We start from the raw sequence: 16,662 nt of genomic DNA, 5'->3' as shown, positions 1-16,662 counted from the left end.
TAAGTTGGAAAACCTTTTTTCTTTAATGCTTGATTGTTTTTATTGCTTTACTGGGAAGCTTAGCAGAGGTAGACATGCTCAGGTTATTTATGTTAGTGCAGGGTGAGCTGCACACAGTGGACGTTCTGCTAGGGCACACTGCCTCATTGTTAACATTATCATTCTGGTTCATATGCACATGATTACTGAATACAATAGCTGTAGGATCAGCAGAGAAATTCAGGGCAGTAAGAGGGACATAAATTAGGTTACTTACATTGTGTCTTCCGGCACCCCTGGGATAATGTACTTTTGCAGAAGCAACATAACAACTCAGCGACACAATGGTAGGGATTAAATGAGCTGGGCTTGGGTCATTGATAAGTCATTGCCTTAACACAGTCTTATAATGCTGTGAAAGGATCCAGAAACCCAAATGATTTGGGTGCATCCCATCCTCCTTATAATATGAGCTTTGTTTCCAGAAGGTATCAAAATTGTCAAGAAATGTTACACCCGTAGAGCTGCCATAGTCTCGTCGCCAGTTATGGAGGGCTAAAACTCTGACGAACCATTCAATGCCATGATTTAGGGAGGGCACAGGGCCAGACATTATGGGGCATTTGTTGGTGTCAATAGTAGTGACCCAATCAGTTCTTTAAAATCCATCTTAGGCTTTTCTGAGCTGCCCTTCATAATGAGCTGCCCTTCATCCAACATGAACTATAATAGACAACATTTTCTGATGCTGGTTTAAAATGTTTGGGAGCAGCATATTGATGTCCTGTACTCATGCTCCTGAAGAGCACAATGTTTTTGCCCCAGAGACTGAGACATTTCTCACCATTGAACTGCCCAATACAATGGCCGGAGAAGGGTCCAGACCTCCCACAGCAGGCAGAGCCCCATCAGATCCAGAGGGAGGGAAAGGAGCCGAACTCTACGACAAAGCTGCTGCTGGAGTCAGCGTAGTTGGCGTTAGCACCGCCGTCGCAGACACAGGCAGTCCCAGCAATGAAGGTGCAGGTAGATCAGGCATCAGTGCAGCAAAGCTATTCCTTATGTCAATCTACTCCTAACCTTTCCCAGTCACTTCCATCCGCTTAGCAGCATGCCGCTGCCTTCTGTTTCCACGACTTGTGACATGGGACCAGCTACCTATTCTGTGGGTCTTCATGTGTTTAAATGGCCTTGGCCGAGGGTAGCTACCGGCCAGTGGTGAAGGACTAGTGGAGGGTAAATGCAAGTAAACGCTGTTTACCCAACTTTTTCAGAAAAATGCATTGAAAGTATTAGAAGCATACTTTTTTTCACTGGGACCATCAATCAGAGTTTACCTACACTTTTTTTTACTAGTACATCACTGGCTACTGGTAGGCCTATTTGAAGTTAATGGTAATACGTTTGTGTTAGGGTGACCATCCTGTTTTTCGTCGGACAGTTTTAGCCCATTTCAGGCGTTCCGACTTTTCAGGCTCCAAAATTGGTCAATTTGTCAGTAAGAAGCAATTCATGTAGGCCTCATCAGTCACATGTGCAACGAGAGGAAAAAACCTTGAGACCACCTTTACTCCACACACAGAGGGGCATACAAAGCTCTCCCTTGCCCTTCATTTGGCAAATCTGACCATAATTATATTCTTCTGATTCCTGCTTACAAGCAAAAACTAAAGCAGGAAGTACCAGTGACTCGCTACAGGACTGTTTTGCTAGCACAGACTGGAATATGTTCCAGGATTCATCCAATTCATCCAGTATACCACCTCAGTCACCGGCTTTCTCAATAAGTCCATCGATGAGGTTGTCCCCACGGTGACCGTACGTACATATACCAACCAGAAGCCATGGATCACAGGCAACATCCACACTGAGCTAATGGCTAGAGCTGCAGATTTCATAAAGTGGGATACTAATCTGGATGCTTTTAAGAAATCTCACAATGCCCTCAGATGAACCATCAAACAAGCAAAGCATCAATACAGGACTAAGATTGAATCGTACTACACTGGCTCTGACGCTCATCAGATGTGGTAGGGCTTGAAAACTATTATGGACTGCAAAGGGAAACCCAGCCGCAAGCTGCCCAGTGACGCAAGCATACCAGACAAACTAAATTCCTTTTATACTCACTTTGAGGCAAACAACACTGAAGCATGCATGAGAGCACCAGCTGTTCCGGAAGACTGTGTGATTACGCTCTCCCGAGCCAATGTGAGCAAGACCTTTAAACAGGTCAGCATTCACAAATCCGCGGGGCCAGATGGATTTTCCAGGATGTATACTCAAAGCATGTGTGGACCAACTGGCAAGTGTCCACTGATACTTTCAACCTCTCCCTGACTGTAGAAGAGGCCCATGGAGTTGGTGGAATAATCCTTTAATTCATTGCCATTTACTCAGCTGGGCCAGGGGCGCTTTAATTAGGTCAGGTGGAAATGTCCGACAGATCTCAACTCCATAAAAGGAGTAAATTGCCATCGCCTGATCTCGCTGCTTTCTCTTCCTTAACTCCATCTGATCCAGAAGTTCTGTGTGTCCATGAATCCACGTAAGTCCACCGACTCTGTTACCTTTCATCTGAACTATCTGTGGCGATCGGGGGAGTGGGCCATCAGTTATTGCTTATCGTTATTACCGCGGAGCGCGGCTTGGAGCGCACGCTTCAAACATATTGTGTAATGTGAATTGTCAATGATCATGGCCCTACGGATCCTCCTAGGCCAATTATGCAAGCGAAATGGTTAATATGTAATGCAATTAATTATACGTACACATGAAGACAATTGAAAGGGTGAAATGAGAAACGTCATTGTTTGCTAACTGATTGACTTTGATACCAAACTAATGGGGATTATAGATTGAAGAACCATTCAATGTTTGTATTCTATCATGATTTATGATAAATGGTTACGAGGCTAAATGACTCACCGATGATTACTATTGACTTCTTAACGAACTGGATTGTTGACTTCCCTAATTATGTTAATCATGAATGATTGTTATGATATGATCTTTGGGATGAGGAATTTGATTGGATACATGTTGTTTGTTTCCTTTGTGATGCAGCACAGACTACTCAATAAATATACCACTTTATGGTTAAAGGATATCCTGCCTCAGTCTCATCCATTCCTCTGTCACCTGACACGTGACCACCTGTTCACCTTCACTGTCAGTCATCCTACCTGTCCAGCTACCCACACAGATTCCACTAATCTTTCACTGACCAAGTCTGTAATAACTACGGTGCCTTGCGAAAGTATTCGGCCCCCTTGAACTTTGCGACCTTTTGCCACATTTCAGGCTTCAAACATAAATATATAAAACTGTATTTTTTTGTGAAGAATTAACAACAAGTGGGACACAATCATGAAGTGGAACAACATTTATTGGATATTTCAAACTTTTTTAACAAATCAAAAACTGAAAAATTGGGCGTGCAAAATTATTCAGCCCCTTAAGTTAATACTTTGTAGTGCCACCTTTTGCTGTGATTACAGCTGTAAGTCGCTTGGGGTATGTCTCTATCAGTTTTGCACATCGAGAGACTGACATTTTTTCCCATTCCTCCTTGCAAAACAGCTCGAGCTCAGTGAGGTTGGATGGAGAGCATTTGTGAACAGCAGTTTTCAGTTCTTTCCACAGATTCTCGATTGGATTCAGGTCTGGACTTTGACTTGGCCATTCTAACACCTGGATATGTTTATTTTTGAACCATTCCATTGTAGATTTTGCTTTATGTTTTGGATCATTGTCTTGTTGGAAGACAAATCTCCGTCCCAGTCTCAGGTCTTTTGCAGACTCCATCAGGTTTTCTTCCAGAATGGTCCTGTATTTGGCTCCATCCATCTTCCCATCAATTTTAACCATCTTCCCTGTCCCTGCTGAAGAAAAGCAGGCCCAAACCATGATGCTGCCACCACCATGTTTGACAGTGGGGATGGTGTGTTCAGGGTGATGAGCTGTGTTGCTTTTACGCCAAACATAACGTTTTGCATTGTTGCCAAAAAGTTCAATCATCTGACCAGAGCACCTTCTTCCACATGTTTGGTGTGTCTCCCAGGTGGCTTGTGGCAAACTTTAAACAACACTTTTTATGGATATCTTTAAGAAATGTATTTCTTCTTGCCACTCTTCCATAAAGGCCAGATTTGTGCAATATACGACTGATTGTTGTCCTATGGACAGAGTCTCCCACCTCAGCTGTAGATCTCTGCAGTTCATCCAGAGTGATCATGGGCCTCTTGGCTGCATCTCTGATCAGTCTTCTCCTTGTATGAGCTGAAAGTTTAGAGGGACGGCCAGGTCTTGGTAGATTTGCAGTGGTCTGATACTCCTTCCATTTCAATATTATCGCTTGCACAGTGCTCCGTGGGATGTTTAAAGCTTGGGAAATCTTTTTGTATCCAAATCCGGCTTTAAACTTCTTCACAACAGTATCTCGGACCTGCCTGGTGTGTTCCTTGTTCTTCATGATGCTCTTTTAACGGACCTCTGAGACTTTCACGGAGCAGGTGCATTTATACGGAGACTTGATTACACACAGGTGGATTGTATTTATCATCTTTAGTCATTTAGGTCAACATTGGATCATTCAGAGATCCTCACTGAACTTCTGGAGAGAGTTTGCTGCACTGAAAGTAAAGGGGCTGAATAATTTTGCACGCCCAATTTTTTAGTTTTTGATTTGTTAAAAAAGTTTGAAATATCCAATAAATGTCGTTCCACTTCATGATTGTGTCCCACTTGTTGTTGATTCTTCACAAAAAAATACAGTTTTATATCTTTATGTTTGAAGCCTGAAATGTGGCAAAAGGTCGCAAAGTTCAAGGGGGCCGAATACTTTCGCAAGGCACTGTACATGTTTCAAGCAGGCCACCATAGTTCCTGTGCCCAAGAAAGCGAAGGTAACCTGCCGAAATGATTACCGCCCTGTAGCATTCACGTCGGTAGCCATGAAGTGCTTTGAAAGGCTGGTCATGGCCCACATCAACACCATCATGCCAGAAACCCTAAACCCACTCCAATTCGCATACCGCCCCAACAGATCCACAGATGATGCAAGCTCAATCGCACTCCACACTGCCCTTTCCCATCTGGACAAAAGGAACACCTATGTGAGAATGCTATTAATTGACTACAGCTCAGCGTTCAACACCACAGTACCCACAAAGCTCATCACGAAGATAAGGACCCTGGGACTAAAAATCTCCATCTCCAACTGGATCCTGGACTTCCTGATGGGCTGCCCTTAGGTGGAAAGGGTAGGCAACAACACATCTGCCACTCTGATCGTCAACACTGGGCCCTCTTAGGGGTGCGTGCTTAGTCCCCTCCTGTACTCCCTGTTTACCCACGACTGCATGGCCAAGCACAACTCCATCACCATCATTAAGTTAACTGACTACACAACAGTGGTAGACCTAATCACAGACAACTATGAGGCAGCCTATAGGGAGGAGGTCAGAAACCTGGCAGTGTGGTGCCTGGACAACAACTTCTCCCTCAATGTAAGCAAGACCAAGGATCTGACCGTGGACAATAGGAAAAGGAGGGCCAAACAGGCCTCCATTAAAATCGATGGGACTGAAGTGGAGCGGGTTGAGAGTTTCAAGTTTCTTGGTGTCCACATCACCAACAAACTATTGTGGTCCAAAAACACCAAGACAGTTGGTAAGAGGGCACAGCACAACCTTTTTCCCCCTCAGGAGACTGAAAATATTTGGCATGGGTCACCAGAAGGTCTACAGCTGTACCATCGAGAGCGTCCTGACTGGTTGCATCACCGCCTGGTATGGCAACTGCTCGGTATCTGACCGTAAAGCGCTACAGAGGGTAATGCGTACCTCTCAGTACATCACTGGGGCCAAGCGTCCTGACATCCAGGACCTATATACTAGGCTGTGTCAGAGGAAGGCCCAAAAACTTGTCAAAGACTCCAGTCACCAAAGTCATAGACTGTTCTCTCTGCTACTGCATGACAAGCGGCACCGGAGCGTCAAGTCTAAGTCCAAAAGGGTCCTTAACAGCTTCTACCTCCAAGCCATAAGCATCTATCACTCCAGTGTTAATGCTAAATTGTAATTATTTTGCCTCTTTGGCCTATTTATTGCCTTACCTCCCTACTCTTCTACATTTGCACACACTGTACATAGATTTTTCTATTGTGTTGTTGACTGCCACACATTGACTCGGCACTGATACTCCCGTTATTGGTATGGAACTTCATTATTTTCTTTAATATTTTTACCTTGTTTTTTTTAGCAAATATTTTCTTAATTCTATTTCTTGAACTGCATTGTTGGTTAATGGCTTGTCAGTAAGCATTTCACAGTAAGGTTGTATTCGGTGCATGTGACAAATAACATTTGATTTGATTGAACGACTACTCCCCGTAGCACTCACGTCGGTAGCCATGAAGTGCGTTGAAAGGCTGGTCATGGCTCACCCCATCATCCCAGAAAACCTACACCCACTCACTTCAGTTCGCATACCGCCCCAACAGATCCACAGGTGACGCAATCTCAAAATAATAGGCGTTGTCAGGAATCCAGGGTTGGGGAGTAACGGATTACATTAATCTCTGACACAAAAGCGCAAATTTAAATTTGCTCCACCTGAGCGAGTCTGACCACAAGTCAGAGACCACTATGATACACTAAATATGTTTGATAGATCGCGGGAAAAGAGCAGGAATGGGATTTTGAAGGCTACAGTCCAAATGATGTCTTCCAATGGTGCGACTGCTGTTTTTTTTTGTGTTTTATTTTTATATGACTTATTTGTATCTGCATAGCGCATTGATGCGAATCACACTGCTGCTCTCTCGTTTAGCTATTTGCGATTTACGGGTTGTGGTTGTTGTGGATGGCTGTTAACAAATCTAAATGTGTATTTGAACCCAATAATGGTTGATTTCAAGAAGTTTAAGCTGCCTATCAATCATTGTTTTTGAAACCAGTGGACGGCCAGTGAAAAATGCGCTCTTGCAACAGCTGCATAGTGCTGATCCAAGTTTATGGAATAACAGTGGGGCTTTTATTGCGCTGTCTAATTCAACAATTTGGCTAATTTATGCTTCCATAAGTCCTATTCTTGAAAATCAAGGAGTATAACTTTTATTGGAATGCCTGGAATTCTGATAGACTTTGGTTTTAAATGTAAAGATACAGTTGAAGTCGGAAGTTCACATAAACGAGTTTTAATGACTTCAACCTAAGTGTTTCAACCACTCCACACATTTCTTGTGAACAATCTATAGTTTTGGCATGTCGGTTAGGACATCTACTTTGTGCATGACACAAGTAATTCTTATAACAATTGTTTACAGACAGATATTTCACTTATAATTCACTGTAACACAATTCCAGTGGGTCAGAAGTTTACACACACTAAGTTGACTGTGCCTTTAAGCAGCTTGGAAAATTCCATAAAATGATGTCATGACTTTAGAAGCTTCTGATAGGCTAATTGACATTTGAGTCAATTGCAGGTGTATCTGTGGATGTATTTCAAGGCCTACCTTCAAACGCAGTGCCTCTTTGCTTGACATCATGGGAAAATCAAAAGAAATCAGCCAAGACCTGTAGACCTCCACAATTCTGATACCTCCTTGGGAGCAATTTCCAAATGCCTGAAGGTATCATGTTCATCTGTACAAACAATAGTACGCAAGTATAAACACCATGGTACCACGCAGCCATCATACCGCTCAGAATGGAGACGCGTTCTGTCTCCTAACGATGAACGTACTTTGGTGCGAAAAGTGTAAATCAATCCCAGAACAACAGCAAAGGACCTTGTGAAGATGCTGGAGGAAACAGGTACAAAAGTATCTATATCCACAGTAAAATGAGTCCCATATCGACATGAACTGAAAGGTCGCTCAGCAAGGAAGAAGCAACTGCTCAAAAACCACCATAAAAAAAGCCAGACTAAGGTTTGTCAATAAATGTTACACCCATAGAGCTGCCATAGGGGACAAAGATTGTACTTTTTGGAGAAATGTCCTCTGGTCTGAAGAAACAAAAATACTGTTATACAAAAAAATACAAAACTGTTTGGCTGTAATGACCATCGTTATGTTTGGAGGAAAAAGGGGGAGGTTTGCAAACTTGGGGAACTGTGAAGCATGGGGGTGGCAGCATCATGTTGTGGGGGTGCTTTGTTGCAGGAGGGACTGGTGCACTTCACAAAATAGATGGCATCATGAGGTAGGAAACCTATGTGGATGTATTGACCTCAATCCTATAGAAAATTTGTGGGCAGAACTGAAAAAGTGTGTGCGAGCAAGGTTGCCTACCACCTTGGCTCTGTCAGGAGGAATGGGCCAAAATTCACCCAACTTATTGTGGGAAGCTTGTGGAAGGCTACCTGAAACATTTGATCCAAGTTTCAACAATTTAAAGGCAATGCTACCAAATACTAATTGAGTGTATGTAAACTTCTGACCCACTGGGAATGTGATGAAATAAATAAAAGCTGAAATCAAACACTCTCTACTATTATTCTGACATAAATAAAATAAAAAGTGGTGATCCTAACTGACCTAAGACAGGGAATTTTTACTAGGATTAAATGTCAGGAATAGTGAAACTGAGTTTAAATGTATTTGGGTAAGGTGTATGTAAACTTCTGACTTCAACTGTATCATTTAATCATATTATTATATGTAGTAGAAAGTGATGGGTTCGAAGAAGCCTACACAACCTACCCATCAAGTAAAATGTAACATGGCCAGCTATGTAAACGTTAACATTGATTTGTTCTGCAATAGATGTTGCTCAATTGGTAACATACATATTTGTCTTCTTCTAATGCCTCATAAGGGGAAAGTAATCTAAAAGTAGCAGAATGTAATCAGATTACTGAGTTTGGATAATCCAAAAGTTACGTTATTGATGAAAAAATTTGCACAGGTAACTAGTAACTGTAACGGATTACATTTTGAACGTAACCTGCCCAAATCATAGACTGTTCTCTCTGCTACCGCATGGCAGGCGGTAACGGAGCACCAAGTCTAGGTTCAAAAGGCTGCTGAACTCTATTTCTTGAACTGCATTGTGGGTTAAGGGCTTGTAAGTAAGCATTTCATGGTAAGGTCTACAACTGTTGTATTCAGCGCATGTGAACAATTTAGATTTTCTGCTCAGACAGTTTATTTAAAAAATAAATGAAAATATCATGGTGACAAGCAAATCCAACAGGTTAGCAGAGCTCAATTCCATCATTAGTTAGACTTTTAAAACGGACACTAGATGGGGTATATGCCCACATTCAAATTTTTTTATCAATGCATTTCTCCTTTTAATCATTTTAATGTTCTTATTATCTTGCAGTATATAAGCTGCTCTGCAATTCAGTTGTGGAATTTAGTTTAGTCCTGATGACCTAAATAAATATATCTATTGTCAAATCCCCTATGTTACACATACACTATATGACCAGAAGTATGTGTACACCTGATAGTCGAACATCTCATTCCAAAATCATGGGCATTAATATGGAGTTGGTCCCCCCTTGCTGTTGAACTTGCTTCCATTTAGCTACAAGAGCATTAGTGACGGCGGATGCTGATGTTCGGTGATTAGGCCTGGCTCGCAGACGGCATTCCAATTCATTCTAAAGGTGTTCGATGGGGTTGAGGTCAGGGCTCTGTGCAGGTCAGTCAAGTTATTCCACACCTGTCAGCAACGGGTGTGGCTGAAATAGCCGAATCCACTAATTTGAAGGGGTATCCACGTCCTTTTGTGTATATATAGTGCATGTCACACCCTGGTGGAGAGGGGCTGTGACTAAACTCAGTTCAGTACCATAGATCCGACTACACCACCCTAGGTCAACACCAAAACCAAAGAGAGGTCTGAAAAGCTAATCAAATAGGCCACACCGGTTATTTAAGTGGTAATACATGAAAGCCAGAGGCAGGTAAGGGTTCAGAAGTTCATTTATTTCTCTCCAAATGTCATCTTCCAAAAAGAAGGCTGGCTTTAGCTTTGCAAACAAAAATGGAGGAAAAAAACAATATAGGAAGCAGTTAAATAAAACCAAAGCAGGTTTCAGTGGAGAGAAAGCGTTACACTTTTCGACATCATTCCATCAACATAATACTTTTCATAACGCTTCCAAAAGAGCTCCTGCGTGGCTTCAAAACAAATTCAACTAAGGTTATAAAGGGGCAGGGAAAAACAGGGAGCCAATTATTTTACTCAATCAATTAAAAATCACAAAATTAGGACAATGTGGGCTGAAGAGTGTACAGTAATCAAGGGGCATTAGTCATACCTGTAGAGTAACCTGTGACACATGTTTATAACAAGGTATAAAGCATTTTAACTGGAGGCTTGAAGTGTTAAGGTACTAGGGGGGTAACTAGGCCCCCCTAAGAACAATGTCTAATTGCTGACACAAAAAAAGGGTTTGGGAAAAAATTAGTATGTGGATGAAGGCAATGCTTAGTCAAATACACTATAAAGGGAAATAAATGGCTACAGTTCACACTTTTGGAGTTATTTCAGGAAATGTTGTTTTTAGAAAAGAGGTGGGGTTTTAAGTACCGGGGTAACATTTTTTAAACTCAGATTATCTGGCTTAAACTAGCGCTAACTGAGCTAGTCATTGTCTAAATGACAGGTAGAAACACATTCATAACCATAAAGGGGTAACTAGCCCCCTTGGGCCTAATAAGGGGTTTCCCCAAACACACTCATCCAACATATTACTTTACTCAAAAATTATTTCAATATTTTTATTTAAACAAGTGGATTATTTATCATAAGGCTTTCCTACTTGTATATTTAAAAAGCAATTATAGATCTAACTTCATTAGAATACATCTACAACTTTTACTACAAATAATTTTGTTTAAATATAACATTTTTTTGTTGAGCAATAGCATTGGCAGCAAGGGAAAGTGTTGGGAAAATCATTTGGTGAAATCTTATGGTCTTAATGTGAATTACAGAGTGGGGGTTAAAATAATCATTAGGGTAATCTGATCCTAGATCTGTGGTTAAAGGCCATAACTCAAGCTGTCTTAGCTCCACAGGTGAGAAGTCAGAGGTCTTCTTCTGTATTCGGTCAGGCAGGTCATGTAGGCTGTGTTTTGCGCCAAGTGGCCAGGGTTCAGGTCTAGAAGTACGGTTTTGACTAGTCTTACAGTTTTGCTTTGGTATTGCATTTTAACTGACGCCTGGCCCAGAAAGACAATTTCTATACACGGCTACATGGAGAAATCAGATTAGAAAACTCCTAATAACACACTTTAGTCATCACCTCTGTGCACAAAACATCCATTAGATTATTCAAATAATTGTCGTTGAGGCAGATTTTTGTTTCATCACTTACAGCCGAAGATATAAAATTTTGATGTGCTAGTGAATCGGCGTATGGGAACGTGAGTACATTACCTTGCAAACAACAGGCGAACATCTGGCTCCAGTTCTTATTATACCTCAGTGGTTTACACAGGCAGCCAATGCTGATATTATTTTAACTAAATTGTCTTTTGACCAATCACATCAGATATTGTTCAGAGCTGATCTGATTGGGCAAAAGACCAATTAGTGAAAAAATATCAGAATTGGGCTGCCTGTCTAAACCAACCTTAGCTGCTTAAGAGATGGAAGAGGTAGTGAGACGCCACACTTGCAATTATTTTTCTGGTTCAATAAAAGTCAATGAACTAAGTAGATCAGACTCAGCTGCTATTGAATTGGCGTCTATGGGACACACCCACTTAAGTAGACCGGAACTTACTTTTTTTTTCAATGGTAAACAGCCTGAGTGAACTATCTTCATTTATCCACCATCTTTGGCTGCTCCATCAGAAAGTCTCGTGTGTTTCTAATTGACCCCAACTCTGCTTAAACCAGTTCTGGGATGCAGTTTCAGTTTGACAAAGTTAGGGAAATTCCTTCCTATTAGACATCATTATTAAATATGTTTTCTACTTAATAAGGTCCAGACAGCAATCCACACACACACACACACACACACACACACACACACACACACACACACACACACACACACACACACACACACACACACACACACACACAAAATGTGGTCTTAATTTCCATCATGTGGAGAGGCTCAGTTGTCAGAGAGGAGCAGGAGCCGCACGATACCTCGCTAAACTCACCTCATTCTTGATTCCATCATGAAAAGAAAAACATGTCAAATTTCCTATTAACTGTAAACTGCATGCAGGTGGAGAAATGAGTCGACCCTACAGCATCTAGTATACTGCACAGTACACAGAGGAGAGATATGTGCCTGCTGTGACCACTGGGACCACTGGGAGGAAGCAGAGGATCATACAGAACAGTGGTTCTTAGAACTGTGTCAGACAAGGTTCTTTTGTCACAACCTGTATGTTCCAACTCACCATTTGGGGAAACAGCTGAATATAGAGGTCTAACCATGACCTCTGTGTTAAGTTAGCAACTGCTCAGTAGCCAAAGATCCTCAATTAGTACGTTCAACACACTCCCTTCATGACTCTTCCTGAATCATTACTACTCTCAAAGATGAGAACATGAAGTACTGCCGCTGTGCCTGTGGGCCATCCATAACTCTTACTCTGGGTTGAATTATGACATCAACCCCTGAGAACAGGCTTTAGATGGGTTTAGGGAAGCAATATGGGACACGAATATTTGCATAAATATGAGATAATTACCTGACAGCCGGTTAACCCCAGCAACAGCAGATGATGGATGAGCCTGGGATAAAAAGAAAGACAGCAGAAAAAAGAGAGAGACAGAGTGAGGGAGAGAGCATATAGTAAGAGAATATAGCAAGGGTTAACGTAACATTAACTGTGGACGGAGGGATGAGAGTGAAAGACAAAACAAAAGGGGGAGTTGGTGGAGGGTGGAGGGATGGAAAAGTGAAAGAAGGGTGGAGAGGGTGTTGTCTCTGGCCTTAAGTGTTGTCCTCTAAACTGCTCTTGTTCGGTTTCTGCCTTTTATGGCTAAGATGAACCAATGTGAGGTGGGTAATGAGTGCCTCCAAGCAGACTGAGTAAATCATACAGGGGAAAAAGGGAGGAGGGGGAGAGAGAGGGGGAGGGAGACGGGGTGAGAGCAAAATGGGTTGGAGAGAGGGAGCATGAAGAGGGTAAGGAATGAGAGAAGTAGGAGGGGAGAGAGAGAGGAGGGACAGCAAACAAGTAAATGAAAGTGGGATGGAGAAGAGAGCAGGGGGAGCGGGGAATGGAGACGGAAAGCCAGGGAGGGAAGTGAACAAGGGTGAAGGAAGAGAGAGGGGCGGTGGGGAACATTGAGAGGAAGAGGGAGATTAGAGTTGATAACAAATGGAGGTGGGTGAGGGTGAAGAGGCTTAGGCAGTGCTTAGCACAAGCTGGTCTCAGAGCATTTCGTATTATTCTGTACGTAAATCTGTAACACTCCATTCAGTATGACATGTTACGTTTGGTGTGGTATGTGTTAATTTGTGGATGTCCATCACCCATTTTGTATTATATGCTACGAATTTGGTTAAATGGTTATGGGAAGGGTTAGCTAAAAGGGTTAAGGTTAGAGTTAAGAGAAGGGTTATCTAAAATGGTCAAAGTTAGGGTTAGGGGAAAGGTTAGTTAACATGCAATGTAGTTGCAAAGTAGCTAAAAAGTAGTACATAGTTGAAAAGTTGCTAATTAGCTAAAATGCTAAAGTTGGCCGTGATTAAATTTAAACTCGCAAATGTTGTGTTGGTAGACTCCCCTTATACGCCCACCCACCCTACTTTAGTTTTTGCCTTAAGTAACCATCTGTCTTATGTAACCATACCACACGTAACATGTCGTACTAATTTCAGCATCCCGGATTTACATTTACTATGTTACGTCTAGTTTATGAATCCAGGCTGCTTAGCAGGGTATAGCTGCGTGATAAGATCTTGCAGTGAGTTTAAAAGCATACTTTCATAAAACTTCAATGCCAGATTTAGGTTGGGAAAAAGCAGTTTGTGAGAGAAAATAGTGCCCCTAGCTAAACATGGATAGAACTTTCCCAGTTAGCACATAACATTCTTAGAACCATTTGTTTTTTACAACTTGGCGAGAGCGTGGTTTCAACTTTCTGGGAATGGCGCAGGACAATTATTCGGCTTTGGAACATTCTCGGCATATTTAAGGAACTTGACAAAAAAACATTATTTTTTGTGGTATTTCCTAAAGGTTTTAACATTTACATTTCATTTGAATTTTGGTGATATTCTAGGAACGTTCTCCAACCGGTTTGATATTGGAAATGTTCTTAAATAGTTCAGAGAGTGTTGAGAAACAACATTCTTTTGTGAGAATTTCAGTACTTCGGCATAATGTTTCCTACAGGTTTCCTCATGGTTGTATTTAAAGTCATGCTTTCAAATTGTTCCAACAACGTTAAACGCCCACACCAGTAGAAATCAATTTTTTTTAAATCTCCACCCACCTGGGGCATCGGGCCATGCAAAACGAGCTTGCCCATTGCTTCAATAATTAGGCTTTCCATATTAGCCAAGATTATATTATTTATTTATATGGCAGATTTGCGGCTGCAATTCACATAGCTAGCTAGTTTGCTGAAATGATAACAGAGAGAACAAAGAATTTAGCTGTTTGATATGGTCTGTGAGCATGTCCAAATATTAGTGCTGCCTGGAATCCGACATGGTTTCACTGGAATTATCTAACGGCAAGACTCAGACAAACGTCAACCCTCAACATGTCAACAGGTCGTATATGCACGGTTTAGTTGGGACTCATATCTTGACAGGTAGGCTGGTAGTCTTTTTCTGAGATAATTATTTTCACCTGACTTACAGAGAAAGACTACCAGCCTACCTGTCAAGATATGAGTCCCAACTAAACCGTGTTAAGTTAAGCCTGTCTTAACTGAAGTGGTGCTCACAACTTTAATTAGCTAGATAAGGTTAGCATGCTAGCTAGTTACACTGACAGCTGTCAGTTAGTGTCCTATTTGCTGTTATTATTTCTCTGCAACACTAGGGAATCATCACAACGTTCCCATCCCCAATTCCTGAAGATTTTTTAGCAGCCTGTGTCAGTCAGTCTTCAAGGTGGAAGCTAAATGAGAATTTCTGCTCTAGGACAGAAATTACTCGAAATAGGTGCTCCCACTTCCTCTTAGGTGGATCTTTAAGAAAAATTTCCATAAAAAACACAAGAAAACTTTAACGTTCAGAATATGATTATTTATTCAAAAACTTCTTAGGATTAGGTGTCCCGTCAGCGGGTCAGATTTTTAAAAAACTTTACGGAAAAAGCATACCATGCAATAATCTGAGTACGGCGCTCAGAGCCCAAACCAGCCAAAAGAAATGTCCGCCATGTTGAGCAGTCAACATTAGTCAGGAATAGCATTATAAATATTGACTTACCTTTGATGATCTTCATCAGAATGCACTCCCAGGAATCCTAGTTCCACAATAAATGTTTGATTTGTTCGATAACGTTCATCATTTATCTCCATATACCTCCTTTTGCGCGCGTTCAACTTCCAGTGGAAAGGTCGGACGAAAATTCCCAAAAGTTATATTACTGGCCGTAGAAACATATCAAACGATGTATAGAATCAATCCTTAGGATGTTTTTATCATAAATGTTCAATAATGTTCCAACCGGAGAATTCCAATGTCTGTAGAAAAGCAATGGAACGGGAGCTACCTCTCATGTGAATGCGCATGATAGAGCTCGTGGCTGCTGGCAGACCTCTGACTCATTCCCCTCTCATTCAGCCCCCCTTCATAGTAGAAGCATCAAACAACATTCTAAAGACAGTTGACAACTAGTGGAAGCCTTAGGAAGTGCAACATAACCAATATCCCACTGTATCTTCAATCGGGGCTGAGTTGAAAAACTACAAACCTCAGATTTCCCACTTCCTGTTTGGATTTTTTCTCAGGTTTTTGCCTGCCATATGAGTTATGTTATACTCACAGACATCATTCAAACAGTTTTAGAAACTTCAGAGTGTTTTCTATCCAATACTACTAATAATATGCATATATTAGCGTCTGGGACTGAGCAGGAGGCAGTTTACTGTGGGCACGCTTTTCATCCAAAAGTGAAAATGCTGCCCCCTATCCCAATGAAGTTTTAAAAGCTTAAATTCTTGTTAATCTAACTACGTTGTCCAATTTACAATAGGCTTTACAGTGAAAGCATGTCATGCGATTGTTTGAGGACAGTACCCCACATCAAACTATTTTTCAACCAGCACAGGCTTCGTAAAATAACACATATTCACTTTTTGAAAATCTTCCTCTGATTTGCAATCCCAAGGGTCCCAGCTACAACATGCATGGTCGTTTTGTTAGATAAAATCCTTCTTTATATCCCAAAAAGTCAGTTTAGTTGGCACCATCGATTTGAGTAATCCACTCGTTCAACGTGCAGAGAAAGGAACCCAAAAGCTACTGCTAAACTTTGTTAAAACAAGTCAAAATACATTTCTATTTAATCCCCAGCTACCCTAAAATGTAATTAAACTATAATATTTCACACAGAAAGAAGTATGTTCAATAGAAAAGTAAAATCAGCAAGTGCGCGTCCTCTTCGTCGCTCGCACACAGACTGATTTCCAACTCTGATTCCCAGTACTAAAACTCAAAATTATTTATCTGGCTCAGCGTGCTCTAGCGACTCCTTGTATGGCGGGTCATGTTTCGGAG

This window comes from Oncorhynchus mykiss, chromosome 14 (genome assembly GCF_013265735.2).
Source record: "Oncorhynchus mykiss isolate Arlee chromosome 14, USDA_OmykA_1.1, whole genome shotgun sequence".
Lineage (NCBI taxonomy): Eukaryota > Metazoa > Chordata > Actinopteri > Salmoniformes > Salmonidae > Oncorhynchus > Oncorhynchus mykiss.
The sequence above is the reverse complement of the archived record's forward strand: the minus strand, read 5'-3'. Positions refer to the sequence as shown.